The following is a 15,692-nucleotide window of genomic DNA, read 5'->3' as shown; positions in this document are numbered from 1 at the left end:
TGATCCTTTGTTCATTATATAGTGACCTTCCTTGTCCCTTAAAATATTCTTCATTGTAAAGTCTATTTTGTCTGATATGAGTATTGCTACTCCAGCTTTCTTTTGATTCCCATTTGCATGGAATATTTTCTTCCATCCTCTCACTTTCAATTTGTATGTGTCCCCATAAGTGAAGTGGGTCTCCTGAAGACAGCATATATATGGGTCTTGTTTTTGTATCCATTCAGCCAGTCTGTGTCTTTCAGTTGGGGCATTTAGTCCATTAACATTTAAGGTAATTATTGACATGTATGTTGTTATTGCCATTATATTTATTGCTTTGGATTTGTTTTTTTTTTTGCTCTTTTTTCTTTCCTTCTTCTCTTGTTCTCTCCTCTGGTAGTTTGATGACTACCTTTAATGTTGTATTTGAGTTGATTTTTCTTATTTGTTTGTGTATCAATTGTAGATTTTTGGTTTGCAGTTATTCTGAAGTTTTGATATGAGTCTATATATAAGAGATTGTTTTAAATTGTTGTTCTCTTAATTGCAAGTGCATCTCCAGTGTCCTGCATTTTTACCCTCCTCTTCTCACGATTTCTGATTTTGATGGCATAATTGTGCATGGATGATTTTGTATCTTTACTGTATATATACCTTTACTGGTGAGCCTTGTCATTTGTGGAATTTTTGTTTCTGGTTACTGCCTTTACTTTTCTGTCTAGAGAAGTTCCTTTGGTATTTGTTGTAAAGCTGGTTTAGTGTTGCTGAATTCTCTTAGCTTTTGCTTAACTCTGAAGCTTTTGATTTCTCCTTCAAATCTGAATGAGAGCCTTTCTGGGTAAAGTAATCTTAGTTGGAGGTTTTTTCCTTTCATGATGCTAAGTATATCATTCCCCTCCCTTCTGGCCTACAGAGTTTCTGCTGGAAAATCTGCCAATAACCTTTTTGGGGTTCCCTTGCATGTTATTTGTTTCTTTTCCCTAACTGATTTCAGTGTTTTCTCTTTGTCTTTAATTTTGGTCAGTTTGATTAATATGTGTCTCCGGGTATTTCTCCTTGGGTTTATTTTATATGGTACTCATTGTGCTTCCTGGATTTGAGTGAGTGGTTCCTTTCCCATGTTAAGGAAGTTTTCAGCTATTATCTCTTCGAATACTTTTTCTGTCCCTTTCTCTCTCTCTTCACCTTCTGGCACCCCTGTAATACAGATGTTGGTGCATTTAACGTTGTCCCAGAGTTCTCTGAGACTCTCTTCATTTGTTTTCAATCTTTTTTCTCTTTTCTCTTCCACATCCATGATTTCCACTAATCTGTCCTCCACCTCACTTATTCATTCTTCTGCCTCCTGTATACTTCTGTTGGCTGCTTCTAATGAATTTTTTATTTCAGTTATTGTATTTTGCATCGCTTCTTGTTTAAGTTTTGTGACTTGTATCTCTTTGTTTAGTGTTTCCTGTAAATTATCCATCTTTGCCTCCAGTTTATTTCCAATGTCTTGCATCAGCTTCAGCATCAACAATGTAAAGTCTTTTTCCTGGAGGCTGAGAATCTCCTGATCACATAGCTGTTTTTCTGGAGTTTTTTCTTTCTCCCTCATCTGAGTTATAGTTCTCTGTCTTTTCATTTTTATAGGTTTTTGGTGTGGTGATCTTTTTACAGAGAAAAGAATTGTAACCCCTTACTTTTGGTGGCTGCCCCATTGTGGCTGAAGTGGGTGCAAGGGCTTTCTGTAGGCTTCTTGATGGGAGGGACTGAGTCCTGCCCACTGGTAGGTGGAACTGATTCCTATCCCTCTGGGGGGTGGGGCTTTATCTCTGGGTGAGATTAGAGGCAGCTCTGTGCCTGGGGGGGGGGGTCTTTAGGCAAACTGTTTACTGATGTGCAGGGCTGTGATCCCACTTGGATTGTTGTTTTGCCTGGGGTTTCTCAGCACTGATGCATGGGGCCAGATTTTCCCAAAATGGCCACCTCCAGAGAAAGGCATGCTGCTGAATATTCCTGAGAGCTTTGCTTACAATGCCCTTCCCCCACAACAAGCCACATTCACCCCTGTTTTCCCAGGAGGTCCTTTAAGAACTGCAATCAGGTTTGACCCAGATTCCTATGGAGGCCTTAGCTTTGCCCTGGGACCCAGTGCATGTGAAAGTCTGTGTGCATTTTAAGAATGGGCTCTCCATTTCCCACAGTCCTATGGAGCTCCTGTACATGCGCCCCACTGGCCTTCAATGCAGATGATCCAGGGGCTCTTTCTCCCAGTGCCAAATCCCCACACGTGAGAGTTTGATGTGGGGCTCAGAACTTTCACTCCTGAAGGTGAATCTCTGTGAAACAGTTAGTTTCCAGTCTGTGGAGCTTCCTACCCAGGAAGTATGGGGTTGCTTACATCATGTAATCACCCCTCCTATCTCTTGATGTGGCCTCCTCTTTGTCTTCTGGAGTAGGATATCTTTTTCAAAGTTTCTAGTCCATTTGGTTGAAGATTGTTCAGTATTTGGTTGTAAATTTTGTTGTTTTTAGGAGAGAAGTTGAGCTCCAGTCCTTCTATTCCACCATTTTAATCCCATCCAGACACATAGCCAACCTTAAATTGTCTCTTTCTGTTGCTAAGGACATGAGAAGATAAATAACGAAAATACACAGATTCCTCCCATCACCTAATAATGACAAGAAAGTGCCCCTGGTAGCACTGACCCCCATTTCTTAGTTAGTACTCCCACAAGCCCCATCCAAAAGTTCTGGGCATTGTTTTAGATGCTTGGAAATGATTGGAAGAGATTCCCAGGGGTTCCTTCTTTTTTGCTCACTAGGCTTGACACTTCGTTGTTTTTTAAGTCTATAGGAACGGCTGCTAACTTGGAGATTTTTCTCTAGTGGACCTGCAAATTAATTTGTCACCCATGGAACAGATAACCCCAAAGATTATAGCGTATGTTGACATTATCCAGTGCTCTCTCTAAACCAGCAGGGTAGGAAATTGCCAGTACAGACCCAGGTTGGTGAATGCTTGTAGCATCTTCTTCATCATGACACCTTAATTGTTGCCTCATTAATTAATGAGTTGACTAAATCTTTGACATTTTTGTTTTGAATTTGCATAAGAGTCATGATGTTGCCTTTTTGAAAATTAGACTTTAGCAAAGACTAAAGTGAAATCTGTATAAACATTTTAAAAATCCTATTCTTGGAACTAGCCCTTCAAACCCACACTTGCAGAAATTAAGACATTTCTTTTTTAAAGTAAGCAACTAAGTGGATAGAAATGATTGGGCTTTATCTTCTTTGCTCTGCTGGTTTTAGGTACCTGTTCAATTCAGTCAACTAAAAAAAAAATTTTTTTTTTCTAGGGAGAGCTTCCTAGGAGGCTCTCTACCCATAGAAGTGGATCCAGTCTTCACCGACATATCAAAATTAATGGGAATAAGACAAAGTCTTTTGGGAGTTCCTGCTGTGGCACAACGGGATCAGCAGTGTCTCGGCATCACCAGGACACCAGTTCAATCCCCAGCCCTGCACAGTGGGTTAATGGATCTGAGTAGCTGCAGCCTAGGTCACACCTATGGCTCGGATCTGATCCCTGGCCTGGGAACTCCAAATGCTGTGGGGCAGACAAAAAAGGAAAAAAAAAATCCTTTTCAAAATGAAGCTTAGAGGCTATGATTTCTTTTAGGGTCTAGAGAAAGACAAGTTCATACTCTGGTTAGTAGGAAAAGCTTTCTCCCCAAGCAGGTGCCTCTGGAGCTGGGATTTGAAAGTAGGGATAGGGAGAAGGCCCAGAGTGAACAGACCTAGGAGGGCTGGTTGAGGAACAGGAGTTGGGGGTGGGGAGCTTGAGAGCAGGAATTAGGAAAGGGCTATTCTTCCATCCCATCATGGGTCATTAACGATGTGTTTCTTATTTTTTCCCATGTCTTAGTCCATTCCAGCTACTCTTAACAAAAATACCAGGCAGAGTTCCCACTGTGGCTCAGATGATTAAGAATCCAGCTAGTATCCATGAAGATGCAGGTCCAATCCCTGGCCTCACTCAGTGGGTTAAGGATCTGGTATTGCCGTGAGCTGTGGTGTAGGTTACACATGTGGCTTGGATCTAGTGTTGCTGTGGCTGTGGTGCAGGCCAACCCGAGAAAGTCCATATGCCGCAGGTACAGCTTTAGCAAACAAACAAACAAAAAATACCATAGGCTGGGTAGCTAATAAACAGAAGTGTATTTCTCATGGCTTTGGAAGCTGGGAAATCTAGGTGAAGGTGTCTGCAGATGGTTTGTGGTAAGGACTCAAGTCCTGGCTGGTAGATGGCAGCCTTTTCACTGTATTCTCACCTGGCAGAAAAAGCAAGGGGGTTTTGTGGGGTCTCTCTTGTAAGGTCCTGTTCATGAGCTCCCCCCCGCCCAGGACCTGATTACTTCCCAAAGACTGATCACCTCCTAAACCATCACTTTGGGGATTAGGTTTCAATATGTGAAGGGAGGGAGGGAGCAGCCAAAAAGTATTCCGCCTGTAGCATTTGAGTTAGGTTGTAAGTGCTTTCTTATTACCATAATTATTCTTATGAGGTAAACAAATACATATATTCGTATAATGTATGACTTTGCCAGGGCTGCCCTAACAAGATCCCACAGACTGGTGGCTTAACCAACAGAAATTTCTTTTCTCACAGTTCTGGAGGCTGGAAATCCAAGATCAAGGTGCTTGGAAGGTTGGTTTCTGATGAGATTTTTCCCTTGACTCTTGCAGATGGCCATCTTCCCACTGTGTCCTCACACAGCCTTTTCTCTGTGGGGTCAGATCCCTGGTGTCTCCTCCTTTTCTTATAAGGACACTAGTCACATTGGGTTAGGGCCCAGCCCTATGACACCATTTAACCTTAATTACCCTTTTTTATTTTTTATTTGTCTTTTTGCCTTTTCTAGGGCCGCACCTGTGACATATGGAGGTTCCCAGGCTAGGGGTCTAATCGAAGCTGTAGCTGCCAGCCTATGCCAGGGCCACAGCAAGGCCAGATCCGAGCTGAGTCCGCAACCTACACCACAGCTCATGGCAATGCCAGATCCTTAGCCCACTGAGCAAGGCCAGGGATCAAACCCACAACCTCATGGTTCCTAGTCAGATTTGTTAACCACTGAGCCACGATGGGAACTCCTACCTCTTTTTTAAAATGCTCTCTCCCCCAAGTTCCTGTTGTGGCTCAGTGGAAATGAATCCGACTAGTATCGATGAGTGTGAGGGTTCAATCCCTGGTCTCGCTCAGTGGGTTGGAGATCCAGCGTTGCTGTGAGCTGTGGTTTACGATCCCCTATGGCTGTGGTGTAGGCCAGCAGCTGTAACTCTGATTTAGCCCCTAGCCTGGGGAACGTCCATACGCCGCAGGTGCAGCCAAAAAAAAAGTGCTATCTCCTAGTCACATTCAGAGGTGTGCCAGGGGTTAGGACTTCAGCATAAGCATTTCAGGGTTTGGAGTTCCCTGGTGGCTCTGTGTATTAAGGATCCAGTGTTGTCACTGCTGTGGCTCTGGTTACTGCTATGGTGCAGGTCAGATCCCTGGCCTAGGAGGTTCCATATGCCACTGGTGAGACCAAAAAAAATAATAATAATAATAATAATAATTTCAGGGGAACACATCCATTCTTAACACATGGACATCCTCCATCCACCCTGCCTCCAGTCCCCCGTCATCTAATACATGTCATCATTCATGCTCCACATGCCTCTGAATGTAAGTTCTTTGAAGGCGAGAACATGTGGCATCATCTATACAAAGGAGCAATGGATCACATGCTCAGGGCTGCAGAGGCGGGTGAGCACCAGACCTTATAGGACAGCACTGCCCTCTGACCTCTGCCCTCCTTGGAACACATGAGGGAGGGGAAAGAGAAGCACCTGCTGTTTGCCGAGAACATACCTTGTGAGCGTGCCTCCAGATAGAGGGAAAAGTGGGAAGGAACCATCATCCTACAGTACCCATCACACAGGGAAGGGGAAGAAAGACCAGGGAAGGAAAACAAACAACAGCAAAACAAAACTAACTGGCCTGGAGATTTTCTGAAGTATTTTGACATAGTAGACAAAATAATATGTTGTCTACTGTATTCGCATTTTGAAAATTCCTTTAGGAATTCCCATTGTGGCTCAGCGGGTTAAGAAGCTGATGGAATCTCTGTGAGGATGCAGGTTCAATCCCTGGCCTCTGTCAGTGGGTTAAAGATCCAGTGTTGCCGTGAGCTGTGGTGTAGATCGTGGACGCAGCACAGATCTGGCATTGCTGTGGCTATGGCTCTGGTGTAGGCTGGCAGCTGTAGCTCTGATTTGACCCCTAGCCCAGAAACTGCCATATGCTGCAGGTGCAGCCCTAAAAAATGAAAAAAGAAAAAGAAAATTTCTCTAATTTCTGTATCTGCGTAAATGTTTTTAGTTTTTTTAATGGCAGCTTTTGAGGTACAATTCATATATCATAACATTTACTTGTTTAAAGTATACGATCAAGTAGTTTTTCATATATTGTACAACACTCAGTGCTATCTAGTTCCAGAAAATTTTCATCCAATATTTTTTGTCTTTTTAGGGCCGCACTCACGGCACATGGAGGTTCCCAGGCTAGGGGTCTAATCGGAGCTGTAGCTGCCAGTCTACACTACAGCCACAGCTATGGGGGATCCGAGCCACGTCTGCAACCTACACCACAGCTCATGGCACCACTGGATCCTTGACCCACTGAGCGAGGCCAGGGATCGAACCCACAACCTCATGGTTCCCAGTGGGATTCATTTCTGTTGCACCATGACAGGAACTCCAAATACAATATTTTTAAAGAAAACCAGTTCCCGTTAGAGAAATTTCCATTCCCTATTCCTCCTGGCCCCTGGCAATCACCAACTTGCTTGCTATAGTCTTGCTTATTCCAGGTATTTCATAAAAATGGAAGCATACAAGGTCTGGCTTTATGTCTGGCTTTTTTCAATCAGCAGTTTCAAGATGAGTTCTCAAGACTCATCTGTGACAAAGCAGGTGTCAGGACTTCATTCCTTTTTAGGGCTGAGTGTTATCCCATCACATGGATAGACCACACTTTGCTTATCCATTCATCAATACATGGACATTTGGGTTGTTTCTGATTGTTAGCTATTATGAGTAATGCTTTCCATGAACATCCATGTACAAGTTTTCTCATGGATATGTGTTTTCAGGTCTCTTGGTATATGCCTAGGAGTGGAATTGCTGTGTCAAATGAAAACCCTTGTTTCACTTTTTGAGGAACTGCCAGACCATTTTCCACAGGTCAGCTGCATTATTTTTCATCTCTACCAGCCATGCATGAGGGTTCCATTTCCCCCACATCTTACTAGCACTTGCTATTGGTTTTTTTTTTTTTTTTTGTCTTTTTAGGGCCTCACCTGTGGCATATGGATATTCCCAGGGCAGGGGTCAAATCGGATCTATAGCCACAGGCCTACATCACAGCCACAACAACATGGGATCTGAGCCACGTCTGTGACCTAAACCACAGCTCATGGCAATGCCAGATCCTTAACCCACTGAGCAAGGCCAGGGATCGAACCTACATCCTCATGGATACTAGTCTGATTCGTTTCCTCTGAGCCATGGTGGGAACTCCATTATTATCTTTTTGATTGTAGCCGTCCCAAGCAATATGAAGTGGTATCTCGTTAGACATATGATTTACATTTGCCTAATGATGTTGAGCATCTTTTCAAGTGCTTAGTAGTCATTTGTATTTCTTCTTTAGAAAACTATCTATGCAGATCCATTGCTTGTTTTCAAATTAGGCTGTTTTACTTTGGTGTTGTACTAGTCTTGTGTATTCTAGGTAGAAATCTGTCTTAGTCTGTGCAGGCTGCCAAAACGAGATCCCACAGAATGGGTGGCTTAAACAGTAGAAATGGGTGTTCCCGTCGTGGCTCAGTGGTCAACAATTCCGATTAGGAACCATGAGGTTGCGGGTTCGATCCCTGGCCTCGCTCAGTGGGTTAAGGATCCAGCATTGCTATGTGCTATGGTGTAGGTTGCAGACTCAGCTCGGATCTGGCCTTGCTGTGGCTGTGGTGTAGGCTGGCAGCTATAGCTCCAATTGGACCCCTAGCCTGGGAACCTCCATATGCCGCGGGTGTGGCTCTAGAAAAGACAAAAAAAAAAAGACCAAAAAATTTTTTTCTCCCAGAATGTATAGTTCAGGAGGCTGGGAGGCTGAGGTAGTGGTGCCAGCTGGGTTGGTTTCTGGTGAGATCCCTCTCCTGGGCCTGAAGACGGAGTTCCCACATGGCCTTTCTTCTCTGCACACACATCCCAGGTGTCTCTTCTTCATCTTATGAAGACATCTGTCCTGCTGGTGTAGGACACATTTAACCTTGATTACCTCCTCAAAGGCCTTATCTCAAATACAGTCCCATTGGGAGCTCACGCTTCAAAATACAAATTTTTGGAGAACACGCTTCAGTCCTTGACAAAGTCCCTTATCAGAGGTATGATTTGCAAATGTTGTCTCTGATTGTGAGTGCCTTTTCACTTTTTTGATGGTGTCTTTTGAAGCACAAGAAAGTTTTTCATGAGTTTTTAATGAATTTTTCTGATGTCCAGTGTCTTTTTTTGTTGTTTCTTATATTATTGGTGTCATATGTAAGAAACCATTGCCTGATTGAAGGTCATGAAGATTTATTTATACCTATCTTCACGTCTAAGAGTTTTATCATTTTTAACTCTTAAATTTATGTTTTTGATACATTTTTATTTATTTATTTTTATATGGCATGAGGCAAGTGTCCAACTTCATTCTTTTGCCTGTAGCTATCCACTTGTCCCAGAACCATTGGTTGAAGAGACTCTTCTTTCCCCATTGAATTGTCTTGACACACGTGTTGAAAATCAATTGACCATAAAAGTAAGAATTTAGGAGTTCTTGTTGTGGCTCAGCAGATTAAGAATCCAACTAGTATCCACAAGGATGTAGGTCAAAGCCCTGGCCTTGCTCAGTGGGTTAAGGATCTGGCCTTGCTGCAAGCTGTGGTATAGGTCGAAGATGTGGCTTGGATCTGGTGTGGCTGTGGCACAGGCTGGCAGCTGTAGCTCCAATTCGACTCCTAACCTGGGAACTTTCATATGCTGTACCTGCAGCTCTAAAAGAAAACAAAGGGGGAAAAAGTAAGAGTTTGTTTGGGGACTTTCAATCCTATTCCATGGATTTATGTGTTTATGCTTATACCACAGTCTTCATCATTGCAGGTATGTAGTAAATCTTGAAATAGGAAAGTGCGAGTCCTCCAACTTTTCTTTTCTTTTTCTTTTTCTTTTTGTCCAGGCTAGGGGTTGAATCGGAGCTGCAGCCACCAGCCTATGCCACAGCCACTGCAACCTGGGATCCGAGCCGCATCTGCAGCCTACACCACAGCTCACAGCAATGCTGGATCCCTAACCCTCTGAGTGAGGCCAGGGATGGAACCCGAATCCTCATGGATACTAGTTGGGTTTGTTAACTGCTGAGCCATGATGGGAACTCCTGCTTTTCTTTTTTTAATTTTGTCTCTTTTGGAGGTTCCCAGGCTAGGGGTTGAAACAGAGCTGCAGCTGGAAGCCTGCACTACAGCCACAGCAACGCAGGATCTGAGCCAAGTCTGCAACCTACACCAAAGCTTATGGCAATACTGATCCTTAACCCACTGAGTGAGGCCAGGGGTCAAATCTGCATCCTCATGGATGATAGTCAGATTCATTTCTGCTGAGCCATGATGGGAGCCTGCTTTTCTTTTTTAAGATTGTTTTGCTACTTTGGATCTCTTGCATTTCTATAGGAAGTTGAGATCAGCTTGTCAATTTCTGCAAAAAAAAAAAAAAAAAAAAAAAAAAAACCGCTGGGATTTTAATAGGAATTGCCTTGACTCAGTAAATCACTTTGAGTACTCTTACCACCTTAATAGTAAGTCTTCTAATTCATGAACATGGGATGTCTTTCCACGTATTTCCATCTTTAATTTCTTTCAGCAACATTTGTAGTTTTCAGTATACAAATCTTTCACTTCTTTTGTGAAATTTATTCCTAAGTGTTTGTTTCTAAATGGAATTTGCATAAACATTGTAAAATGGCCTTACATTGCTGAATGTTTATGGGACGTAAGAGTTACAGAGTTTTTTGTTTTGTTTTGTTTGCCGGGGGGAGGGGCGGGGGGAGGGCTGAACCTGAGGCATGTGGAAGTTTTATTAACTCTAGGGGCCAAATCAGAGCTGCAGCTGCTGGCCTACACCATAGCCGCAGCAACATGGGATCCAAGCTGCGTCTGCAACCTATACCACAGCTCCCAGCAACACCAGATCCTTAACCCAAGGCCAGGGATCGAACCCATATCCTCATGGTTTCTAGTCGGGTTCATTAACCACCGAGCCATGAAGGGAACTCTCCATAGTTACAGTTTTTGAAAGAAAAAAATAAAAAAGAGGTTTCCTTATAGTGGTGATTATTGCAACTTCCCTACAAAAATCTCCCCATTAACTTTTCATCACTTCGTTCTCATTTTCCTTTCCTTTCTGTGCATGCTTTTGCCTGAACACCTCACTTAAGACATGTCTGAACAAGCTTGAACCAGCCTCTCAAAAGTGAGCAAAGGACAAGGGAAGTGGAAGAAAGAAGCGGGAGCCAGCTGTCTGTTCACCTAACTGCTGCCGAAGGAGGCCTGTCCCCTTCGCTTTGGGCGCACAAACTGTACCATCTATGATATTAGATCCTAGTCTCCTTCTTTGAGAAAAAGAATCCTGGAAAAAAATTGCCTAAATGGAGAAACATGCTTGCAGAAGTCAAGGGCTTTCTGGGCTTGATGCGGGCTTATCCTGGTGATAATTAATGATGCTGAGGCTGACCTTGGGCGTAGGAGAGAAGGCCGCCATCAGTGTGGCCCATGTTCACGAACTTTAGAACCTCCCTGTGTGCTAATTTATACTCTTCCCTCCACTGAACTTGCTACATACAAACCCCAGCTTCTGGAACTAGAGATCTGGGATGGGTCATTTAGTAAATGCTGGAAATGCTTTATGCCTGTGTGTCTTGACCCCTCTGATCAGGTCTTTAGAATGTGGTCACTCAGTTTTGTGGATTACCCTCCCTCTTAACCCTCTTCCCGCTCTGCTTCCTTTGCCGTTGCCTCTCGAAATGGGCCTCATCCTCTCTAACCTGGACTGTCCCCAACGGCCTCCTCCCTGTGTGGGGCCCGCAGGGAGAGGAGGAGGAGGAGGCCTGCACCTACAGGCCCGGCCAGCCTCACACCGCTGTTTCCTCATCTAGAAATGCCCACCTCTCTCCACAGTTGCCAGAGTTGCTCCTGGTCTTTGCACAAAAACCACCAACCCTACCATGAGCACAGGAGTGAACCTAAATCTTTAAGTTAAAGGCTCCAAAAATAAGAAAGGAAGCTACGGAGTTCCCGTCGTGGCGCAGTGGTTGACGAATCCGACTAGGAACCATGAGGTTGCAGGTTCGGTCCCTGCCCTTGCTCAGTGGGTTAACGATCCGGCGTTGCTGTGAGCTGCGGTGTAGGTTGCAGACACGGCTCGGATATCCCGTTGCTGTGGCTCTGGCGTAGGCTGGTGGCTGCAGCTCCGATTCGACCCCTAGCCTGGGAATCTCCATATGCCGCGGGGGCGGCCCAAAGAAATAGCAAAAAGACAAAAAAAAAAAAAAAAAAAAAAAGAAAAGAAAAAAAAGAAAGGAAGCTACAAACACAAACCCAAAAGAAGAAGCATCTGACCTCCAGCAGACCCTGAGCCCCGTTATATGCTGACTTGACTATGTTAGCATATTAAATGACATGCCTGCCTGAAGTGTGACCTGACATTAAGGATCAAAAAAAGATGAAAAGGGGGTGGTGCCCACTTCCCTCGGAAAAGCCCCGCTCCTCCCCCAGTAGACTAATGCCCACGCCTCCTCCTCCTCAGCCTCACCCCTCCTCCCTTTGTCTTTACTCTTTCAAGACATCGCATTATTAAACAATAAATAAATAGGAAGTTCCCATTGTGGCTCAGCAGTAACAAGCCTGACTAGTATGTGCAAGGATGTGGGTTCAATTCCTGGTCTGGCTCAGTGGGATAAGGATCCGGCATTGCCGTGAGCTTCAGTGTAGGTTGCAAACTCGGCTCGGATCCAGCATTGCTGTGGCTGCAGCTCTGATTCGACCCCTAGCCTGGGAATGCCACGTGTGTAGCCCTATAAAGCAAAAAAATCAATCAATCAAATAATAAATAAATAAAGCCATTATATTTGGGTTAAAAAAAATTTTAAATCCCTCTCCCCAATGGGGTGAGAAGTTGATCTGTGAATTTAGCTCCCACTTCTCCAGTCTTTAACCACTGGATTCAGCCTGTGCTACAACCATCGCAGCTTCAGTTTCATCATTGGTTGCTTGAACCCCAACAGAAAAGGAACCCTCTCCCACTGAGGCCAAGAGCCTGGCCAGGCTAGGACTGAAGTACGTCCACACACCTGTAAGTCAGGGACACAGCTTTCACCTTCTTTGTCCTCAGTTTTATGGACACCTTCCCAGGTATCCTATAACTCTACTGTGTGGCTGTCACTGTCCTGACAGCTTGGGGAGGTAGGTTTGCGTGCTGGCCATTTCCCTCTCCAGGGCCTCACCTGGTAACCACCCTTGGTAGGGGTCTGACAAGGGAACCAGGGGATAGGTGACATTTTCTAAGCCCGCTAGCGCTGTCTCGCCCTATCGGATGCTACCAACCGAAAAGCTCTCCATCCCTCTGGCTGTGGCCCTGCCCCTCTGTTCTGTCACTTTAAAGGCTCAGACTTTGAGGCACAAACAATAGACAAGTAAGGAGAGGTTCAAGGGTAGGGCTGTGGAGCCACTCAAGTTCCCCCTCAGCGTCCTTCTCACTTCCCCGCTCTGGTCTCAGTTCCACTTGGAGAGACAGGAGGATGGGAAAGGCAGCCAGACTTCACAGGTCAGAAACACAGGGGGCTTTCCAGTCTGCCAAGGCCAGTGGTCTCCCTCTGCAGGAGGCCATCAGCCTTCAGGACGTTCCTCCCTGCCCCTGTCAGACCCTCTGCCCAGCGGGCTCGTGGTGGGGAAGTAAGCTCCCCCGAGCTGCCTCCAGCCTCTGCGGAGGTAACAGTCCTGCGAGCCGAAGGGCTGCCTGAGGGGGACTCGGTGTCTGAGATGAGCGCAGTGGTCCAGAAGCTTCCTGGCTCCTGGGGTGTCCTCGCCACAGCCCCCGTAAGGGAGCCACGATGACAGGCTACTGGGGCAGAGGAAGGACCAGAACTACCTTATTCCACCAGCATCCCCCTGCTGAGCTGAGAAACTCCTGCCCCCCAGTCTCCACTTGGGGGAGGATGCTCAGTGTTGGCTTATCTGGAATTGAGGGCACAGGGTGTGCCCTGCTCAGGAAAACAGGTGAGAGAACCAGGAAGGCAGACATTTCACGCTGCTGCAACCCATTGACCTACTCCTTAGAAATGCCCCTTCCCTGCCATCGAGAGATGGGGCGTTCCCTCTTTGAGCTCATGGATATTTTTTTCTGTTCTATAATAGCAAGAAGTTTTAATGATGTGAAACTGCCCATAAGCCATTTTTCCCAGATCCCGTGGTCATGCTGATAACATTTGTGGGTTTGCAACAAATAACCAGAAAGAAGCAGAAGCAGTTCCACAAACACAACTCGCGGAACATCGACTCTCCTTCTCTGGGAAAGAAATCCAGCAGAATGTAAGGACTGGCTTTCTGAACTCTCCAGAAGGTTAGCTGTCATTTGCAAAAATATTTTTCAGATTGTAGAAAAGACCTATAGTTTTCCCCAGTGAGTCAGCTTATGTTTATGTAAAGGGTGAGAAGGGCAGACTTGGGGCTGGGAATCAATCCGGAAATATAGGGTTCAGCTCAGCTCAGCTCTGCCACCCGTGCTGATCACAAGGAGTGGATGTCCTCTGTCAGGTTGTTTGTGACTCTGTTTATCCAGGGCCCTTTGGGTTATGCAGCCTGTGTCCCCTTGCAGGAGCTATGGGACCCCACCAGCCCAGTTAGAGGCTGGATACAGAAGGATCACATGATGATGCTGTCCAGTGTCTTAAAATTACTGTCAAGAGTTCTCTTGTGGCTCAGCAGGTTAAGGATCCAGCAGTGTTCCTGCAGTGGCTGGGGTCACTGCTCTGGCATGGATTGGATCCCTGGCCAGGGAACTGCCACATGTTGTGGGCGTGGCCAAAGGAAAAAAAAAGTTACTGCAAAACCCAAACAGTGACATGTTTAAATTCTTTCCCATCGTGGCTCAGTGGAAACGAATCAGACTAGTATCCGTGAGGATGCAAGTTCAATCCATGGCCTCTCTCAGTGGCTTAAGGATCCAGCGTTGCCATGAGCTGTGGTGTAGGTCACAGATATGGCTCGGATCCTGCGTTGTTGTGCCTGTGGTGTAGGCCGGCAGCTGAGCTCCAATTTGACCCTTAGCCTGGGAACTTCCATGTGCCTCGAGTGTCGCCCTAAAAAAAAAAGCAAACAAACAAACAAACAAAAAAAAACAACTTCTTTGGGGGAAAAATATTGCTAAGACCTACTCTTCCCTCTCTGGTTTGTTGTGAATGCGTTTGTGGACCTCCTTTCCCCATGTCCTGACCTTCATGTATTTCAGTGGTTTCCCCGGCTCTCCTTTCCTCCCGAATCCTCCTGAAAAGCCTTAAATGTTGAGTTTCACAGTCACTCTAAGGTTATATGTGGGATTGTCTTACTGCCTTTCTTGGGCTGGTGCTTAGAAAAGTACACTCCGCTGCTGCCCCCACCACACACGGCCCAGCAGACAAAAGGCATTTGCGGAATCATCAGCTTTGAAGGCACTAATGGAGAGCCTGTATCTGCTCTGAGATTCCCAGTCCGTCCCCAAGGCAGCTCGGGTTCTTACCTGACCCTTCTATCAAATCTGGTATCCCATGTGGTGGGATTGATTTCACTGGAGGCCCTTGGGTGGAGGAAGCAATCAGAATGGGTTGGCTGAGGGTTTAAGGTGAGCGGAGAGGGCACAGAGCCTGCAAGCGTTTCCAGGGCCCTTGAAAAGGTCTGCATCCTAGAAAGAAATGGTATGAGCTCCAAAACATGATGAAAAAATAGCAGAATCCAGTTAACAATTTTCTTCCACATGCTGTGGGTGCAGCCCTAAAAGAAAAGGGGAGTTCCCATTGTGGCCTCAGTATCTATGAGGATGCAAGTTCAATCCCTGGCCTCGCTCAGGTTAAGGATCCAGCATTGCCATGAGCTGTGGTATAGGTCGCAGACATGGCTCAGATCTGGCGTTGCTGTGGCTGTGGTGTAGGCCGGCAGCTGTAGCTCTGATTCGACCCTTGGCCTGGGAACCTCCATATGCCGCAGGTGTGGCCCTGAAAAGACAAAAAAAAAAAAAAAAAAAAAAAAAAAAGATAAGAAAAGAAATGACCCTGCTAAGGTCACTAGCAATTCAACTCTTTTTTTTTTAATGGCCACACCTATGACAAATGTAAGTTCCCAGGCCAGGGATTGAATCCGAGCCACATCTGTGGCAACACTGGATCCTTTAACCCACTGCACTGGCTGGGAATCAAACCCATGCCTCTGCAGTGACCTGAGCCACTGCAGTCAGAGTCTAACCCACTGCACCACTGCAGGAACTCCACCATCAATTCAACCCTTAACCTTACCTCCAAAGTAAGCAAAAGCTAGACTCCAGAGAAGCTTCACAGGTCA

At 45.5% G+C, this 15,692-nt stretch overlaps 1 protein-coding gene across 8 annotated transcripts in view; it reads left to right on the top strand.

Moving 5' to 3' along the window:
• Positions 1 to 15,692, top strand: part of CNOT11 (CCR4-NOT transcription complex subunit 11) — an 84,318-nt gene that overhangs the window by 20,907 nt on the left and 47,719 nt on the right. Inside the window, exon 2 of one of the 8 annotated variants that reach the window (XM_085018640.1) lies at positions 13,565 to 13,722. The exons of 6 other annotated variants lie outside the window; for them this stretch is intronic. The gene's annotated coding sequence lies outside the window, so the exon portion shown is untranslated. Of the gene's footprint in view, positions 1 to 13,564; positions 13,723 to 15,692 lie in introns of those variants that run through there. One more of the 8 variants, XM_085018642.1, reaches the window with a different exon arrangement.

Source organism: Sus scrofa, chromosome 3, assembly GCF_054392235.1.
Source record: "Sus scrofa isolate SSC_HxYL_T2T_F1_AM1 chromosome 3, Sscrofa_HxYL_maternal_Yorkshire_Landrace_v2.0, whole genome shotgun sequence".
Taxonomy (NCBI): domain Eukaryota; kingdom Metazoa; phylum Chordata; class Mammalia; order Artiodactyla; family Suidae; genus Sus; species Sus scrofa.
Note: the sequence above shows the minus strand (reverse complement) of the source record. Positions and strands in the feature narration are given on the sequence as shown.